The sequence below is a fragment of the Camelus dromedarius genome, chromosome 5, assembly GCF_036321535.1.
Source record: "Camelus dromedarius isolate mCamDro1 chromosome 5, mCamDro1.pat, whole genome shotgun sequence".
Classification (NCBI taxonomy): domain Eukaryota; kingdom Metazoa; phylum Chordata; class Mammalia; order Artiodactyla; family Camelidae; genus Camelus; species Camelus dromedarius.
In genome coordinates this window covers 89846720-89863391 of record NC_087440.1, presented here as the reverse complement: position 1 = coordinate 89863391, position 16672 = coordinate 89846720, and the positions used below count along the sequence as shown (strand labels likewise).

Genomic DNA, 16672 nt, shown 5'->3' with positions numbered 1-16672 from the left:
TCATTTTTTGTTTGTTTACCTAAAAACACTTGATTCTTATATATTATCTCATCATCTGTCTAAAAAAGTAAGGGGCATACAAATATACATTTTTACATTAGAAAGAAATGATGAAAGGAAAACCCATAATATAAAGTGGTGGCCCTTAGGCCTGTGGGTTGAGGTAGCTGTCGCTGGTGATGGGTCCTTGGAGGTTTATCAGACTTTAATTCTCTCTACTTTTATGTATGTTTGAAACTGCTCATAATAAAAAAATTTAAACATACTTGAACCATTCAGCAGATACTTATCACTAGTAGCTGCATTTATTGATTATCTGCTGTGTGCCAAGCTGTGTGTGAAATGTTCCTAGGATCCAGGGGGTCATTTTTTCCTTGCACCAGGCCTGGGGAGACAGCACCTGTTACAGGTGAGGGAGACTTAGAGGGGTGTGGTCACATAGTGGGGCAGAACAGAGAGTGTGGGGGTGTCAGGGTCTAACGGTTAAATCCCCATCATTCAGCAGCAGGCAATCGTTGGATCGCATCCAAAAGTGAAAAATCGGTGAATTCAGCGTAAACCTGTCACTTACACCTGTAGGGGTTGTCACACATATAGAGGTGAGTGCCAGAAGAAACATCTAGAACACAAATGGCTGCCTCTGGAGGGAGTGGGAGGGGGACAGGAAACTGCTATTTTTTTTTTCACTATAAGCCTTATATTTGTCCTTTAAAAACGTGTACCTTTTGGGGGATGGTATGGCCCAGTGATAGAGTGCATGATTAGCATGCATGAGGTTCAATCCCCAGTATCTCCATTAAAAATAATAATAATTTAAAATTTTAAAAGTGTACCTGTTAATTTTATTGAAAATAAAGAAGAGAGAAAGAAAACAGGATCAGAGAGGTAAAGTAACTTGTCCAAGATCACACGGGATTCAGAGCTGAGGCAGGGTTCAGACTTGAGATGGAGGTGAGCCCTGCAGACACACTGGACCCGATTCTGGGATTGGGGCAGAAGACCGTTTGGCCAGAGAGATCAGACTCTGATATTGAAGACAGGTTATTTTCACTATCAGATGTTGCTGGTTAATGTCAACAAGTCTTTTATGAACCTGAAAGGCCCTTTTCACGTGTCTGACCTTGCAGGCTGGGTTGTGGAGACTTAGTGTCCACCAAAGCCCCAGCTCAGTGCCAGCAAATCAGAGTGCTCCCTAAGTAGTCATTGTTTTGCAAGCACGCTGATGAGCTGTTCTCCCAGGGCGGCCACAAATGTGTCGGGCACAGGGCTCGGTTTGAACTCAGATCTCAGCATCTGCGGGTCCTCGGACAGTGGTGGGGCTAGTGGAGTGGTGGCTGCAAACTCTGAGCACGACTGGAGTCTGGAAAGTAGAGACTGCTTGACAACGTGATGGGGGCTGGGCTGGGCTGGGCTGGGCTGGGCTGGGCGGCCCCGGAAGGCAGGGCGTGCGCCAAGCCCCAGCGGCCTGGATAGGGGAGTTGGCCTGGGTCAGCGTAGCGGGAGAATGGGGGGAGGGGGCTGCAGTTGAGGAGAGGTGGGGGGAAGGGCAGGCCAGGCACCGGGCACAGGACGTAAAAGCCCGAGCAGGAGGGAGCAGGTGGCGGAAGGCCAGGGTGGCCGGAGAGGAGGAGGCGGCGGGAAAGACGAGGCCGGAAGGGAGGAGGGGAGGCCGCAGGGCTCGGATCCGCAGCGCCTCGGAGCCCAGCAAGAATTTGTCTTTATCCCCCAAAAAGCCACTTTGGGGTTTGAAAACCTCGCTCCGGCCGCTGAGTTGGGAAGGGAGGTGGGAGCAACAGTTCCGGGGCGCCGGGACCTGAAATCCCGAGGGGACAGGAAGGGCACAGCCCGGCCCCCGCCCGCGGCCCTGGGCGGCGCGAACAGACCCTCAGCCCCGCCCGCCGCCCGGCCGGGCAAGGGTACGCGCCGGGTGAGACTCCGCCTCCCTCGCTGGTTGGCCGGGGGCGGAGGCACCTGACCCGGGGCGGCCAATCCTCGCATTGGCAGGGCCGGGCCGGCGTGTTCGGGAGCTCAACCTGGCTGATCTGCCCCGCCTGGCGGCGCAGCGAGGCGCGGACAGACTGACCGGCAGGGGGCGGCAAAGGGCGGCTCGGGCCGCCTGGACGCGCTACTAAGGGGCCCGCGGCGGGGCGACGATTAGCAATTCCCGGACGTCCACTCGGCCGAAAGACCGACTTTCATGAACGTTCCAGGACAGGTGTGTTCGCCGAGGTCGCGTCTGGCGTTTACCGCGCAGTGAGCACTCCTCGTCACGGTCCCACCCCGCTCTGCGGAGCCTGAGTTCTAAGCTTCCGAGGGTGTGAGTGAGGGGTCTGCGGGGCAGCTGGAGTTACAAGTGCCCTCTCCTCCCCCCAGCACGCACTCTCCCCCTTTGTGAAGTCCTGACTTCTGAGTCCCAGCGTGCACCACACCGCCTCTTCCAGGAAGCCCTCCCTGGAGCCCCGGCTGCTGGCCTCCCCCGCTCTCTCCAGACCTCTGTGCTTTTCTCTTGACCTGGAAGCATCGTTATCTGGTGATGTTTCTCCCGGAGGCAGAGGCCCCCCTCCCCAGCCAGGGCCCCAGGCTAGTTGGTGTCCATCAAGGAGAAATAAAAGGCTGAAGCTGGTTCACCCTCAACTGACGGGGAGGCCTCTGCCAAGGCCAGCGGTGCCTTGTGAAGGCTGGGAAGCCAGAAGGTGTCTTCTGGCCTCTCCGAACCTCCACCTGTACCGGTCCAGATGGAGACCAGTGACTAACTTTGACCCTTCAGATGGTCGGGGGGAAGGGAGATACTCCTTAGAAAACATCCAAGGGAGGATCCTTTGCACACAGTATTCAGCCCATGAAAATGGCGTGTAACTTAGCATCAAAAATACAGAAAGCGCAGAGCAGAGTTTAGGGTAAACAGACTCTCCTTAGACTGTGGCACGTCCTGCTGCGGAGAACATGGGAGCAAGGGCTTTGCCAAAACAAGCAATTGAACCTTACTGATTTGTCTTGCTATGGCCTCTCTCCCCTTGAAAGTTCAGCTCTAAAGGCACCAAAGGGTGTGCAGTAAAAAGTTTACCCTGTTATCATTTTAATGTATTTGTATTTTATTCCTTTCTTTTCTTGATGAGATCAACTACTGATATAACTATTTTCAATTTTTAAAAAATTATTTCATCTGGATTCATTTTACATTGATTAGTTCTACTTTTTTCCCCTTCTAAATCATTTCACGTTTTTATCTTTATTATTTCTGTACTACTGTTTGTATTGAATTTTTGTTGATGGTGCTGTTTTTTTACCTCTAGCTTGAGTTAGAAACTTAGTTCATTAATTTCTATTCATCCTTATTAATAGAAGTATTTAAAGCTATGACTTTCCCTCTGAGTACTGCTTTAACTTACCACCTTAGGTTCTGATATCCAGTGTTTCAATTATGGTTGTTTCTGGATATTCTGAAATTTCAATTTGATTTCCTTTCTAACCTGAGAGCAATTTAAGAGTTTTAAAATTAACAGGTAGTAATGTCTTTCTGTTTTGTAGTTCGGTTATTGATTTACATTGTGATTGGAGAGTGTTTTCTCTCCTATATTTACTAAAAACTAAATATCTTGTTTACTAATTCTAAAAAGAATATCTTGTTTTTTAAAAAATGGTTTAACATGTGACCGATCTTTGTGACTGTTCAGATGTCCATCTGCAAAGAATAAGTTTGTTTTCAGGGTAGAAAGTTTGATATAAATTAATTAAATCTATCTCAATAATTATTAAGTCTTCTTTAATCTTAATTTTTTGTACACATATCTATGAGAGAGGAATTAAAATTTCCTCCACTGATGTACTTCTTACTCTTTCTCCTTGTATTTCTTTCATTGTATGAATGTGGATACTGTGTTGTTTGATGCAGAAATATCAATAATGCGTACTGTTTGATACATGCTAGATATGCAATATCTTCGCTGTGATTTGCATTCATTCTCATTTTAAAGTACTCCTCTTGGCCCCATCTAATGTTTTGCCTTGAACTTGACCCCTGCTGTCTTTTGTTTGTATTTGCCTGTTACCCCTTGCACCATCCTTTTAGTTTCATTCTTTCTGAGTCTTCTGGTTTGGGGAGTGTCTTTTGCTGCCAGCTTAGAGTTGAATGTGAACCATCTGACAGGCATTTCCCTTTACAGATGAGTTAATCCATTTGCATATATTGATGTGACAAATCTGTCTTAGACTCAATGACGTCATCTTATTTTATGCTTTCTATTTTTGTAGTTTGTAAAATATTTGCTTAATTTGGGTGCAAACGTTTCTTCTGATATTTTGGGAATTTTGCAGCTATGTACTTATGGCTGCCTCTATAATTTTATTTTTACTTATTTTTTTGTGGGGGGGTAATTAGGTTTGTTTATTTATTTATTTTAACAGAGGGACTGGGGATTGAACCCAGAACCTTGTGCGTGCTAAGCACACACTCTACCACTGAGCTACACCCTCCCCCTCATGATTTTATATAACACGTTTACTCCTTTATTTCTCTGAAGAGTATCTATTGACTCCCAGCTATGAGTGATGATGACACTATCATGTCTTTCCTTCCTTTTCACAATATAATTTTAAATGAAAACAAACATCAGGTAAATACATCTATTTGTATTGTATATATATAACTTGACCTTTTGTGTAAGATGTCATTGATTTTTAAGATGCTCCACTGATGTTGTAACAGCTTTTTGAACAAAAACAAAACTCTGTTCCCCTCTGTTCCACGATCCCTGCAGAGGGCTAACGGGGGTCATGTTCAAGATGGAAATCAAGGGCATCTTGATTTTCTTCCCTCTGAACCCTTCGTCACTGCCTGGGCTGCCAAGAGTCCCTGTCCTCCGTAAGGCCACTTGGAAGGTGTCCTGTATCCTTACCAGTGATCACAGCTGTGTCTCAGTAGGAGCCACCTGGGTGGAGAAGGCTCAGTGCCTGGTGGGGGAGGAGCGGGAGATGGCGTCAGATCCCAGATCCGTCTTGCCTTGATGCTCCTCTTTCTCCAGCTTCTTTTGTGAATCTGGGTGTGACCGACACTAGTTAAAAAGCAAACTATGTTTGCTGTCCTCTTATTAAAGCCTTCTGGAAGTTTCTCAGAACCCCAGAGTTCCCAAAAGAACCCAGCATTGTCTGGTGCCAACCCATGGCTGTGCCGGTCACACCTGCAGCGTGGAGCCTCCTTTAGCTCCCATGTGCCAGCCCAAGCAGGGCACCCCTCTCCTGCCCACACCTTGTACTTGCCTCCCTCCAGGCCTTTGCTTCCCCTGTTTCTTCTCCCTGGGCTGCCGTCCTCCCTTCTGTTTTTGCGGGTCTCAACCTCACCCGTTGTCTTAAGACTCAGCCTGAACCTCAGCTCCTGCTGGAAGCATTAGTCCCTCCCTCCTCTGGCCCCTCACAGCCTGGCCGCTGTAGCTGGTCACCCGGCCACCTGCAGCTCAGGCTCCATCCTCGCACTCATGGTTCTGCCTCCCCTCCTAGAGCTACTGCGGCCCAGAAGTTTCTGGGAAGAGCACTGGCTTCCAACAAGACCCACTTCTACCAAACCACAGTTTCCATCCATGGCCGTAAACGCTGTGAGGCTGGAGAGGGAGAGCTGCAGCCGGCGGCTGCCCTGAGCTTGGCTGGGAGGACACGGCGGTGGAGACGGCCCTCCTGCCACCATGGAAGGGGCTCGAAAATGGACAACGAGCATTAGTATTTTGATATGTTATTTTTTTTTAATTCTTATTTTTTATCGAAGTGTAGTCGATTTACAATGTTAGTTTCAGGTGTACAGCAAAGCTTCAGTTATACATATACCTACGTACATTTATATTTTTTTTTCAGTTTTTTTCCATTATGTTGGTATATGATTATATCAGCTTTATTGGTGTATTTACATTAAAATGTAAGACTTTATGTAAGCAACCAGATGGATTCTTCCATATGGCTCCATGCAGATCAAGGTATAGCACATTTCAGCCTCTCCAAAGCCCCCACCAAGGGCAACTACTATTTTGACTTTTACCACCATAGATTAATTTTTTTTTTGGTGCTTTATAAAAATTGAATCAGGTAGTATGTGCCCTCTTGGGTCTGGCTTCTTTCACTCAACATTATTGTATGTTATTTGTCTATATGTTATTGTAATAATAACAATAAAAATAATAGTTGCTTCCCTCCCCGCCCCAGGGCGTGGCACCCAGCAAGTGATGAGTTAATAGTGAGTCTTAGTTGAGGGAATGTAACTCGTTCAGCTTTTTTTTATAGGAGACTTGTGACCTGAGTCAAATCCATTGTTGCAAACTACTGAAGGTGGAAATCAGGGCAGCAGAGAATGCCAAGGAGTTCATTTTACTGGTCATTGGTATCTGTGGTTTGGCTTGGCTGTTTATAAATGCCCCTGGCAGCGTCCTGAGGTCACCTCAGGCTGGTGGCTTCTGTTGTCTTTCGGGGTCACTGGGCCCTGCCCCCCTCCATCCCTCCACTCAGGGCAAGTGCCTGCTCCTTGTCTAGCCTTGGTGTCTCCACCTGTCATGTGGGCTCTGCTCTTGTCCTCTGTGGTCTGGGTAGGTAGCCAGGAGATGAGACATGCAAGGCACCCCTGGGCTTGGTCCCGGAAGGAGAAAACATCCCCTCATCCTGCTCCAAAGTCCCCAGGTAGAAGTCTCTGGGCTGGCATCTTCGCCCAGGGGCTTCTAGGTGGTGTGTTCTTATTGGTCCCAAAGTCATGCCTGTGCACCAGGTCACTCTGGGAGCGACAGGTGGTGCCTGCTCTTAACAGCATCCCATCCACAGATGGGAAACAGGCTCAAAATGCAGGCTGAGTCTTTCTTCAGTGAGTGGTTGAGGAAAGCACTCAGTACCTAATAGGCAGCTACTGTGTGGCCTGAGGACCCAGCGATACACTGCCCTGTGCAGGCCAAGGAGAGCCATGCTCCAGGGATGGGTCTGGGAACCTTTCTCCAAATAAGTGCCCTTTGAAGGGTGTGTGGAACTTTTGCCAGGCCCAAGTGAGGGTATTCCAGGCAGAGGGAACTCCTGCGCAAAGGCTTAGCAGTGGGAAAGTGTTCAAGGGCCAGCGACGGGGTGCTGGATGAGAGCAGCATTCAGGAGAGAGTTTTGTGGGGCCGGTCCAAGACCCTGCCTAGGGGTGCTGCTAGTGAACCCTAGAGACTCCCTCTGGGGCAGGTGCAGGACCTGAGCGCTAGGCCCTCCCTCCCACCCTCTGTGTGACCCTGTGTTGGCCCTGGGTAAATCTCTCCAAACCTGTCCCTGTGGCTGATGGATGAATAAAGGGTGGGGTGCAGTGAGTCAGTGAATGGGGTTTGAAAGCTGCAGTCAGTGCCAGGGAGACAGGTAGGGTTCAATGAGCCAGGGCCCTAGGCCCACGGGGTGATTAAATCAGCAAGGGTTTCATCCTGGTTATATTAGTCATGGTCTCTGCTCTCACCTAGAGCAGGCCATTCCAGCACCCCACCTTTGGGGGGCAGCAAACTCATTTTCTCTGACAGGGCTAACAAGAGGTTTGCCCACCTCCCCTGGTTCAACCATTGACTGACTTGCTCGATGCAATTCTCTCCTTCAAGGCCTCAGCTGCAGTCCCTTTTTCTCTTTGCAGAGGTGGAAGTGTCCCCCACCCAGCCCCTGTGGAGTTGACCCCAGGAGCAAGGACCCAAGAAGAAATGTTAAGAGAGGGTTCACTCCTGAATGGATTCGTTTAACAGGACTTTTAATAGTCCTCTCTGGTGGCTGTGTGCCATCTGCCTCCTCTCCCCTCCCACTCTCGGGAGTCCCTCCCGAGCCCCCGGCCATTGCCTCTCCCGCCGCAGCCTGCTGGCTCCTTCCCGCTGCCAGGCGTTTGCCCAGCGGTGCCTTCCGCTGGAACTCTCTTTCCTCTTCTCTCTCTGGTCAGGAACTGTCCCCTCGTCTTTGAAGGCCGGAGGAACCCATATTAGGAATCCCCACCCCCACCGCGGTCACGGGCAAGGCCTTTGTGGCATCTGGGCCTCTGTCCCCTCCCCCGCGCCTCGGGGATGGGCGTGGCTGGCGTCTGGGGAGCAGAGGGCGCTGAGTGGCCCGCGGAGGGGCCTGTTGCGCCCCCTCCCCTAGAAAGGGACAGAAAATAAGAATTTCAAAAGTGAAGTTTTCCCTTCCTTTTGTCCCCCGCTAGGCGCTGAACCTGCGCTGCCACCCTCTGGGGCCTTCTTATCTTGGGCCCTCGCTCGCAGGAGGGTGGGATTGGGGGAAGCCCTCTGGCCGCCGGCGCCCCGGTTCCCACGGGCTGCACACCTATCCCTGTCCCGGGGGAGCCCTGGGATGGGGACGGGCGCTGTGGGGGAAGATTCATGGGCAGGAGCTGGGGTGGGCAGTGGGACGTGGCCTTCGGAGCTGAGCTGCCTCCGTGGGCCGGGATTGGGGGTTGCAGGGTGGGGTTCCCAGGGGCAAACCGGCAAAGACCACTGGGCGATCTTAACCCAGCGAGGACTCGGGACGCTGGTGGACCTCCCAGCCAGAAGGGGGCGCGGGCGGGCTGTGGGGATGGAGGAGTCCAACCCCAGCGATGCTGACCCAGAGAGGTTAGCTAATTTTATTTATTTTTTTTTATTTTTAGAGGAGGTACTGGGAATTGAACCCAGGACGTCATGCATGCTAAGCAAGCTCTTTACCACTTAAACTATACCCTCCCCCAGAAATTAGCTAATTTTAAAACATTAAATTACATGGCAACTGGTACACCAGAAATTGACCAGCATTGTAAACTGACTATACTTCAATAATAATATAAAATAATAAATTAGTTGGCAACTGGGGAAAAAAAGCACAACTTAAGTGCTGATAACTATGTTTTATTTGTGACCTTACTGAAGACTACGGTCCAGAAGACTACCTCTCAGATAGCTCTCAGAAACTGTTCCAAAGAGGGAAGGGAGGAACCAGGAGACAGGAGTTTTTGCTGAAAAAAAAAAATGTAGTCGAACATCAAAAGATGTTAATCACAAAAACCAGACATCTCAAGTTAATGATTTTAGTGCCTTACTGTGCAAGAGTCTGGGCTTCTTGAAATTATATCTTTGATATGGATCTTAACTATTTCTGGCCAGTATCCAGTTTTTCTCCACCCTGACTTGCCCTCAGGGCCACCATTGGGGGGGTGGCTGCAGTGGCTGATGGCTTGATGACAGCAACATTTTTTGTTTTTGGTCCATATAGTTGGGTTTTTTTTTATTATTATTCTTTTAAATGATCTAAGCTTGTAAAACTCAAACAGGACCTAGCGTTAAAATGAAAACCCCGGTTTTACAGCCCCTCCTCCCAGAAGTAATCCCTGCCCCCATTCTCCCCTTGGGAGTGTCCTTTCAGGGCTGCTCCAGAGGGTTCGTTTGTGTAGGAACACATGCTCACGCACACAGAGCGAGATGCCACACTCGCAGACACACTCACAGACGCACAGGGGGACACAGACACATGGGAACACTCATAGCACATAAAGATGTTGGTCAGAATACTCTGTGATGTGGGTGTATTGGCAGACATTTCTAGCGATGAATCTACATTCATTTTATTTTTACAGGTTTTGCGTAAGACACCCTGTCTCCTTTTCCTGGCCCTCCTCCTGCTGTGCCAACAACAGGCTTTTCACATTTCCGTCCCATCTTTGGCGCTGAGAGTGAGGCCAGCTGCTAGGTGCAAGGTAGCCCATGTCTGAACTCTTCACGGCTGAGGACACATGGCCAGGGCTGTTCCAGTGGGGGTGATGGGAGGCCCTGGGTGTGGCAGGGGGCATCGCCCTTCTCTTGGGATTCAGGAAGATGCAGGCGGTGCAGATGGGGATATGTCTGAGGCCACTGAGGCTCTCTGGATTTGTGTGGGCCACAAACATTGATTACCCCTTGAAAATGCAACCATGTTAAGCTGAAAAATAGACCCCGGAGAGATCTCTAAGGAGCGGGCTCTCCCACACCCTGGGGGTTTTGAAATATCTGAACATGTCAGGGGCTGGTCACTCTGCCAGCGATTCCACATTACCCCCTCCCTACTCTGCTGAATTAGCCACTGTACCCCAGTGGGGGGTGATCCTAGCCCCAACAGAGCCCCCAGTGGGCCTGACTGGTCGACTCTGACTTCCATGGTGTGCTAGTGTGCGTGTTGTGAGGGGTACCTGAGCATCTTCCTGCCTCCAGCATTTCAACCCCCAGCCTCCTCTGTCCATGGACCAGCTCCAGCCCCAGCTCAGAAGGTGTTCGCACTGGCTTGGTGTTGGCAGTGAAGGCGCTTAGAAGCCTCACACCCTGAACAAGGTCTGAGCTTCAGACACGTCTCTGCCGGCTCTCAGGTCCAGGAGCACGCCCTGCACAGGTGAACCTTGACACGACCTACAGACAGGTGAGAATAGACAAAAGATGACTGAGTCTGCAGTGGGCCCACCCTGGGCTGCCTCTGTGCCTGGCGGCCATGCGGTCACACCGGGCTTGGGCGGAGGCTCTGGCCCTGGAGACCCAGAACCTTCCAGACCTTCGATTTGGAAGCCTCAGCTCCACGGAGCACGCAAGCCAGACGAGCCTGAGCCAGAGCTCATGCCTCCACTTCCCGCTGAGCCTCTGTTTCCTCCGCTGTGAGATGGGAGAGTGAGGGCTCCCAGCTTACTGTCGGCCCAAGGGAGGTGCTGGCATGACCTGGAGAAGGGTCTGACTTCTGGCTTGGAGTGGGCTCCCGCCCATGGGGCTGACGCTGCTGCCCCTGCTCCAAATGTTCAACCCTGATTGGGTTCGTCTGTGAGTGGAGGGTGGCTAGAAACCTCCCCCTACTGAATCAGGGCAGACTTCTCTAGTTGGTTTTAATTTTATCCTTAAGCCACGTGTTTGAAAATGACTAAGTCAAAAAGGTGTCATGAATTAAATCTTAACAGGAGTGCTCAGGGCCTGGGTCCCTGTGCAGAGGCCAAGGGCCCCATGGAGGCTTCTGGCCATCCGCGAGTAGCCTGGTTCTCCCTGCTGACAAGTGCTGTTGACTGAGGGCCTGCTGTGTGCCAGGTGAGGTCTCGGCTGCTTCCCACACAGGCTCTTGTTTACAACCACTCTGAGAAGTAGAGGAGCAGCCCCACTTTACAGGTGAGGAAACCGAGGCTCCGAGGTCAAGTGGTATGCCCAAGGTCACCCAGCAGGTGAGAGGCAGAGCTGCCGGGTCTGTCTGTGTCCAGGGGCTGTGCTGTCCCTTGGGCAGGATAGGAAAGACAGAGGTCCCAGAGGTAGTTGTTTTGAGCCCAGGCTCATACGGCTCACTGCACAACAGGCCAACAAATCAAGAGACGAATTGTTGGGGCAAGGAATAGCGGTTTTATTTGGAAAGGCAGCAGACTAAGAAGATGGGGGACTAGCAGCCGAAAGAACCGTCTTCCTCTGAATTAGAATTCAGGCAGCTTCTATATTAACAGAGGAGGGAGTAACGTTCTGGTTCTGCTCAGACTCCTGCGAGGATGTGTTTATTTCCTCCTGCCTCTAGTCACTCACAGGTGGACCTGGTGGGGATGTTTCCTGCTAAAACACAGATATTTTAGCTTAATGCTCATTACCTGGGTGTCAGGGTTCCCAGAGATGGGCCATTATGTGTAACGTAAGTTTATAGGCAACATCCCTTTAGTGATTAACTGCTAATAGAGTATAAAGGTTCTTTCCTATCGTGTAGTGACCAGAGCTTCTAGCTTGGGCTCACAGGTCAGGGAAGCTTCTGGGAGGAGGTGGCACTTGGGCTTGGCCTGTGAGGTAAGATCTGGGAACACAGGGAGGCGGTGGCGTGATTGTGGGGTATGGCTGGGGGAGCAGGCTCAGATGCGGATCTGTCTGGGCGCACTGGGTGGGCTGGGGGTACACCGAGGTTGGGGGGAGGCCAGAGTAGGGGGGCCTGGCGGCCTGCTGCAGGGTTTCCCATGCAGGGTCGCTGAGAAGTGTGTGGTCAGGCTGGCTCATGTTCTTTTATAGGTGGTTTATTTTCTGTCTCTTCTTGGAAGCTTCTGAAATTTTTCTCTTCATGGTGGGTGTTCAGAAATTTCTCCGTGGTGTTTTTAGATGGTGCTGTCCGGCTTTTTTTTGCTGTTGTTTCCTTGTGTGTCCACTTTTTAATTGAAATGTAACATACATTAAATGCACACATCTTAGGAATATAGCTCCAAGAATTTTCACATTCGTCTGTGTCTGCATAACCACCACCCAGGTCCAGATGGGACTACTCACCCCCAGCCCCCAACCAGCTCCCTTTTGCCTCCAGAGGAAACCACTGTTGTGACCACTAACAACACTGATTAGTTTCGCCTGTTCTTGAACGTCACCTAAATGGAAATACATGATCTGTATACTTTTGTGTATTTTTTAAAATAAACTTTAAAAATTTTAGAACAATTTTAGGTTTACACAGTTACTGAGAAGATAGCCCAGAGAGATCTTGTATACTCACGCTTAAAAATTTTTTATTTACTTATTTTTTTGGAGGGGGAGGTAATTAGTTCTACTTATTTATTTACTTTTAGGGTTTTTAGGGGGGAGGTAATTAGGGTTATTTATTTATTTAATGGAGGTACTGGGCATTGAACCCAGGACGTGGTGCATGCTGAGCATGCGCTCTACACTGGGCTATACCCTCCCTCTCTACTCACACTTATTAGAAAGGAGTATGGTGGGTTTGTTACAACCAGTGAACACGTATTGATACGTTACTAACTAATAGATTCCATACATTAGTCAGATTTCTTCAGTTTTCCCCCAGTGTCCCAAGATCCCTTCTAGGACATCACGTTACTTTCAGTCGTCATATCTCCTCCTCCTTGACTGACAGCTCCTCAGACTTCCCTTGTTTCTGATGATCTCCCTGATTTTAAGAAGTACTGCCAGGTGTTTGGTATAATATTCCTCAACCAGGAATTTCTCACGATTGGATTCAAGTTAGGGGTTTGGGAGGAAGATCAATGAGGTGAAGTCCCATTTCTTCTTTTTTTTTTTAAATGGAGGTACGGAGGACTGAACCCAGGACTTTGTGTATGCGAAGCATGCACTCTGCCGCTGAGCGATACACCCACTCCTCTCTGAAGTTCCAGTAAGTTATCAAGGGCACTTACTGTCTGCATGTCTACTGTTGTGTTGACCTTGATCACCTGGCTGAGGTGTGTTTGACAGGTTCCTCCCACAGAGTGACTCTCACTCCCATGCTGTCATCTTTGAAATCAGTCTTTTTTTTCCCTTAAGAAAAAATTTTTTTTTTGCCAAGGGGTGGGGAGGTGATTAGGTTTATTTATTTGGTTTTTCAATGGAGGTACTGGGGATTGAGCCCAGGACCTCATGTATGCTAAGTATGCACTCTACCACTTGAGCTATACCCTCCCCACTAAATACTGTCATCTTTGGGAGGAAATCTCTGGGCAGCCCAGACTTGGGATTTGTGCCCCGTCTTCTTGAGGGTGGAGTATCCACCTAAATTATGTGGAATTTTTCTGCACGAGAGATTTTTCTCTTCTCCATTTAGTTATTTACTCAGTCATTTATATCAGTATGGACTCATGATATTTATTTAATATTTTGGGCCGTAATCCAATGCCACTTTTTTTGTCGCTCAAACTGTTGAAGCTTTGGCCACTGGGGACTCTTTCAGTGGCTCCTGTGTCCCTTTGTCGTTCTCTGTCTGTGTGTGTTTGTGCGCGTGTGTGTGTTGAGCACTTCCTTACTTTCTGGCGCCACAAGATGCTCCAGGCTCATTTTGTATATTTCCTGCCCTAGTTCCTGCCATCTGCCATTTCTCCAAGGAGCCCCGGTTCTCTTACTGGGAGATGGTATTAGAAGTCAAGCTCACAGGTGATTGTAGCTACTGGGATGTCCTTGTTTCTAGGCGCTTTCAGCCAACAAAGCAAGGAGATGTATTTCAATTTCTGCGTGTAAGCATTGGTGTCTGTTAAGCTAAACATAAATTTATATTGATGTCTGACACAACATTGTAAAATGATTATAACTCAATAAAAAAAGTTAGAAAAATTTTATATTGATGTCTCCAGCTCTAATCCATTACTGCATGGAACATTCCAGCCTCTAGCCCTTGCTTATCTGTAACCTCCCACTGCAACAGCAAGATACCTGGCTCTCACCATCTGCCATTTATTTATTTAATTGTTTAATTGCAGGATACATGGAGAGTGGCCCTAGAATTGTTAACCTGTGTCTCTATGGAAAACATTATCAGCTAGAGCACAGTTCTTTTGCCTTTGGTATTGACCCCGTCTGCTCATTTCCAGTGTTACTTAGATTAGCACCTTATTCCCCCAGGCCCTTCAGTGAGGTGGTTTTATACGTTTCTAAGACAATCAGACTCTTCTGTCGTATTCTGTATTCTCTCCTGGGACCCCTGACTCCTAAATGGCTTTTAACATTTTTGCATCCGTTAAGGCTCACACTTTGTGATATAAAGTTCTTTGAGTTTTGACAGCTGCTAATGTCTTATAGTCACTATTACACAGTAATTTTACCTCCTTAAAAATTTCCCTCTGCTTTGCCTATTACCTGCTAGAAACCCCTATTTCTACCCTCAGCACTCCCGGCAACCACTCTTCTGTTTATATTCTCAATAGTTTTGCCTTTTCCGGAATGTTCTATAATAGCAATCACGTAGTGTTGCTGAAAGATCGGCCCCTGTCGTTGATGAGCCAGATAACTCAGAGGTCAGGTCTTGGAGCTTAGAAGAAAAGAGGCAGCTTTATTACTTTGCTGGGGAAAAGGAGACTCACAGCAGGGTGGTGCCTTCAAAACTGTGAGCCGTCTTGGGGCTGGGGCTTAGTGATTCTGTAGACACAGCTTAAACAGTAAAGCATCGATACCAGTCAACTGAATGACTCTCTCTTCGTAAGACTCAAAGTGGCATCATGGTGTCTCCAGGCGACCAATTCCATAGAGGCCAGTGGTTGCCTTTCTACCTCTTTATCTCGTAAGTGCCCAAGGTGTGGTCTTCTTGGTAATTCAGGCTATTTTGTAAGGTTACAGTCCTGTGACCTTCTTCCTGGAGAACAACTCAGATGCCAAGCATGATTATAACTCTGATTACTAGGATAAGGTAGAAACAGTACAATCAATAGCTTTAGTTTTAACAATGGGCCTGGGGCTGTGAGTAGTAACCAGTCAGTCAGGTTTGCCGACCTTTCCAAGAGCAAGCAGCAAGCATAAAGCCAAGAATCTGTTAGCCTAAGTGTGGCCATTTTATCATTTCTCCTTCAATACTATGTCGTGATTTCAGACTTAGCGGTCTGCATTAAAGATTCATGCATGTCTTTCTGTGACTTATTAGCTCCTTTTTTTTTTATCTCTGAATAATACTCCATTGTATGGATGGATCAGTTTCTGTCGCTCTGCCTCTTTGTCAGTATTTGGTGTGGCCCATGTTCTGGGTTTTATCTAGTAGGTACGCAGTGGTGTCTCATTACTGTTTCATTTGCATTTCCCTAATGACACATGATGCTGAGCATCTTTTCATAAGCTATTTGCTGTCGGTATATCTTCTATGGTGAGGTGTCTGTTCAGATCTTTCACTTATTTGTTAACTGGGTTATTTGTTTTCTTATTGTTGACTTTTAATTGTTGTTTGTATGTTTTGGATACAAGTCAGATAATGTGTTTTGCAAATTTTTTTTTCCTAGTCTGTGGCTTACCTTTTCATTGTTGTAGCAGTGTCTTTCACAGAGCAAAAGTTCCCTTATTTTGCATTTTACATTTAGGTCTGTGATCCATTTTGAGTTAATTTTTGTGAAAGGTCTGTGTCTAGATTCACTCGTTCTTTTGCATATGGGTGTCCAGTGGTTCTAGAACTTTTGCTGGAGATTTGCTCTGTTGCCAAGGATCAGTTGACTCTATTTGTGTGGGGTCTGTTTCTGGGTTTTCTATTCTGTACCATTTCTATTCTGTTCCATTCTAGTCTGTTCTTTCACAGATGACCACTGCCTTGTTGTAAGTCGTGAAATCTAGTAACATGAATGCCCCAATTCTTGTCATTTTTTTGGAGGGGATATACTTAGGTTTATTTACTTATATGGTTTTAATGGAGGGACTGGGGATTGAACCCAAGACTTTGTGCATGCAAAGCACACGCTCTGCCACTGAGCTACACCCTCCCCGCCTGTTATTCTTTAGGAACGTGATGCCTCGGATCAGGATTGGTTAGTTTGCATTTGAGAAACAGACTCACAAGCTAGTCCTTTATTATCTCTAGGAACTGGCTAGTCCTGGGAGGGGCCGTCTCTTCAGGGTCAACAAGGCCCCAAGATGTCATAGCGTCAGAATAACATAAAACAAAAAATGTGATTAATACAACTGGCCCCATGATGCTTTGACATCATATTAGGGAGCCCTTGGGGTGATGATCGAGGGTGTGGCATAAGTTTCCCTAAACAGCACGGAAAACTTTATTATGAGAACAGGAAGGAGTGACCCAGGTAGGAGTATTCGGAGTCCTTCCAGGCTGGTCCATAACTGAGGTTGTCATGTGTATGATGTTACCCAAGAAACCAGATCTGAAATTTCCAGGGTCTCTAACGATGTCTTGGTGGAGCTGTAGAGTGTGTTTAAAAATGTAAGAGATACAGTATGCTTTGTTGCTACTGTCTGTTTTTGCTTGTTTTCAACAACACCGCCTTGATGTGTTTTGGGGGGTGGTC

At 48.1% G+C, this 16672-nt stretch overlaps 1 long non-coding RNA gene and 1 other non-coding gene across 2 annotated transcripts; one reads left to right on the top strand and one right to left on the bottom strand.

The window, feature by feature from the left end:
* The first annotated feature begins 1911 nt into the window (after nucleotides 1–1911).
* LOC116153616 (uncharacterized) lies at nucleotides 1912–6174 on the top strand. The gene is made up of 2 exons (XR_010381076.1): nucleotides 1912–2215; nucleotides 5494–6174. It is a non-coding gene; the product is annotated as an uncharacterized LOC116153616 (long non-coding RNA).
* A 9883-nt stretch (nucleotides 6175–16057) lies between these two features.
* Nucleotides 16058–16130, bottom strand: TRNAA-UGC (transfer RNA alanine (anticodon UGC)). Its single transcript has one exon. It is a non-coding gene; the product is annotated as a tRNA-Ala (tRNA).
* Between the last annotated feature and the right edge of the window lie 542 nt (nucleotides 16131–16672).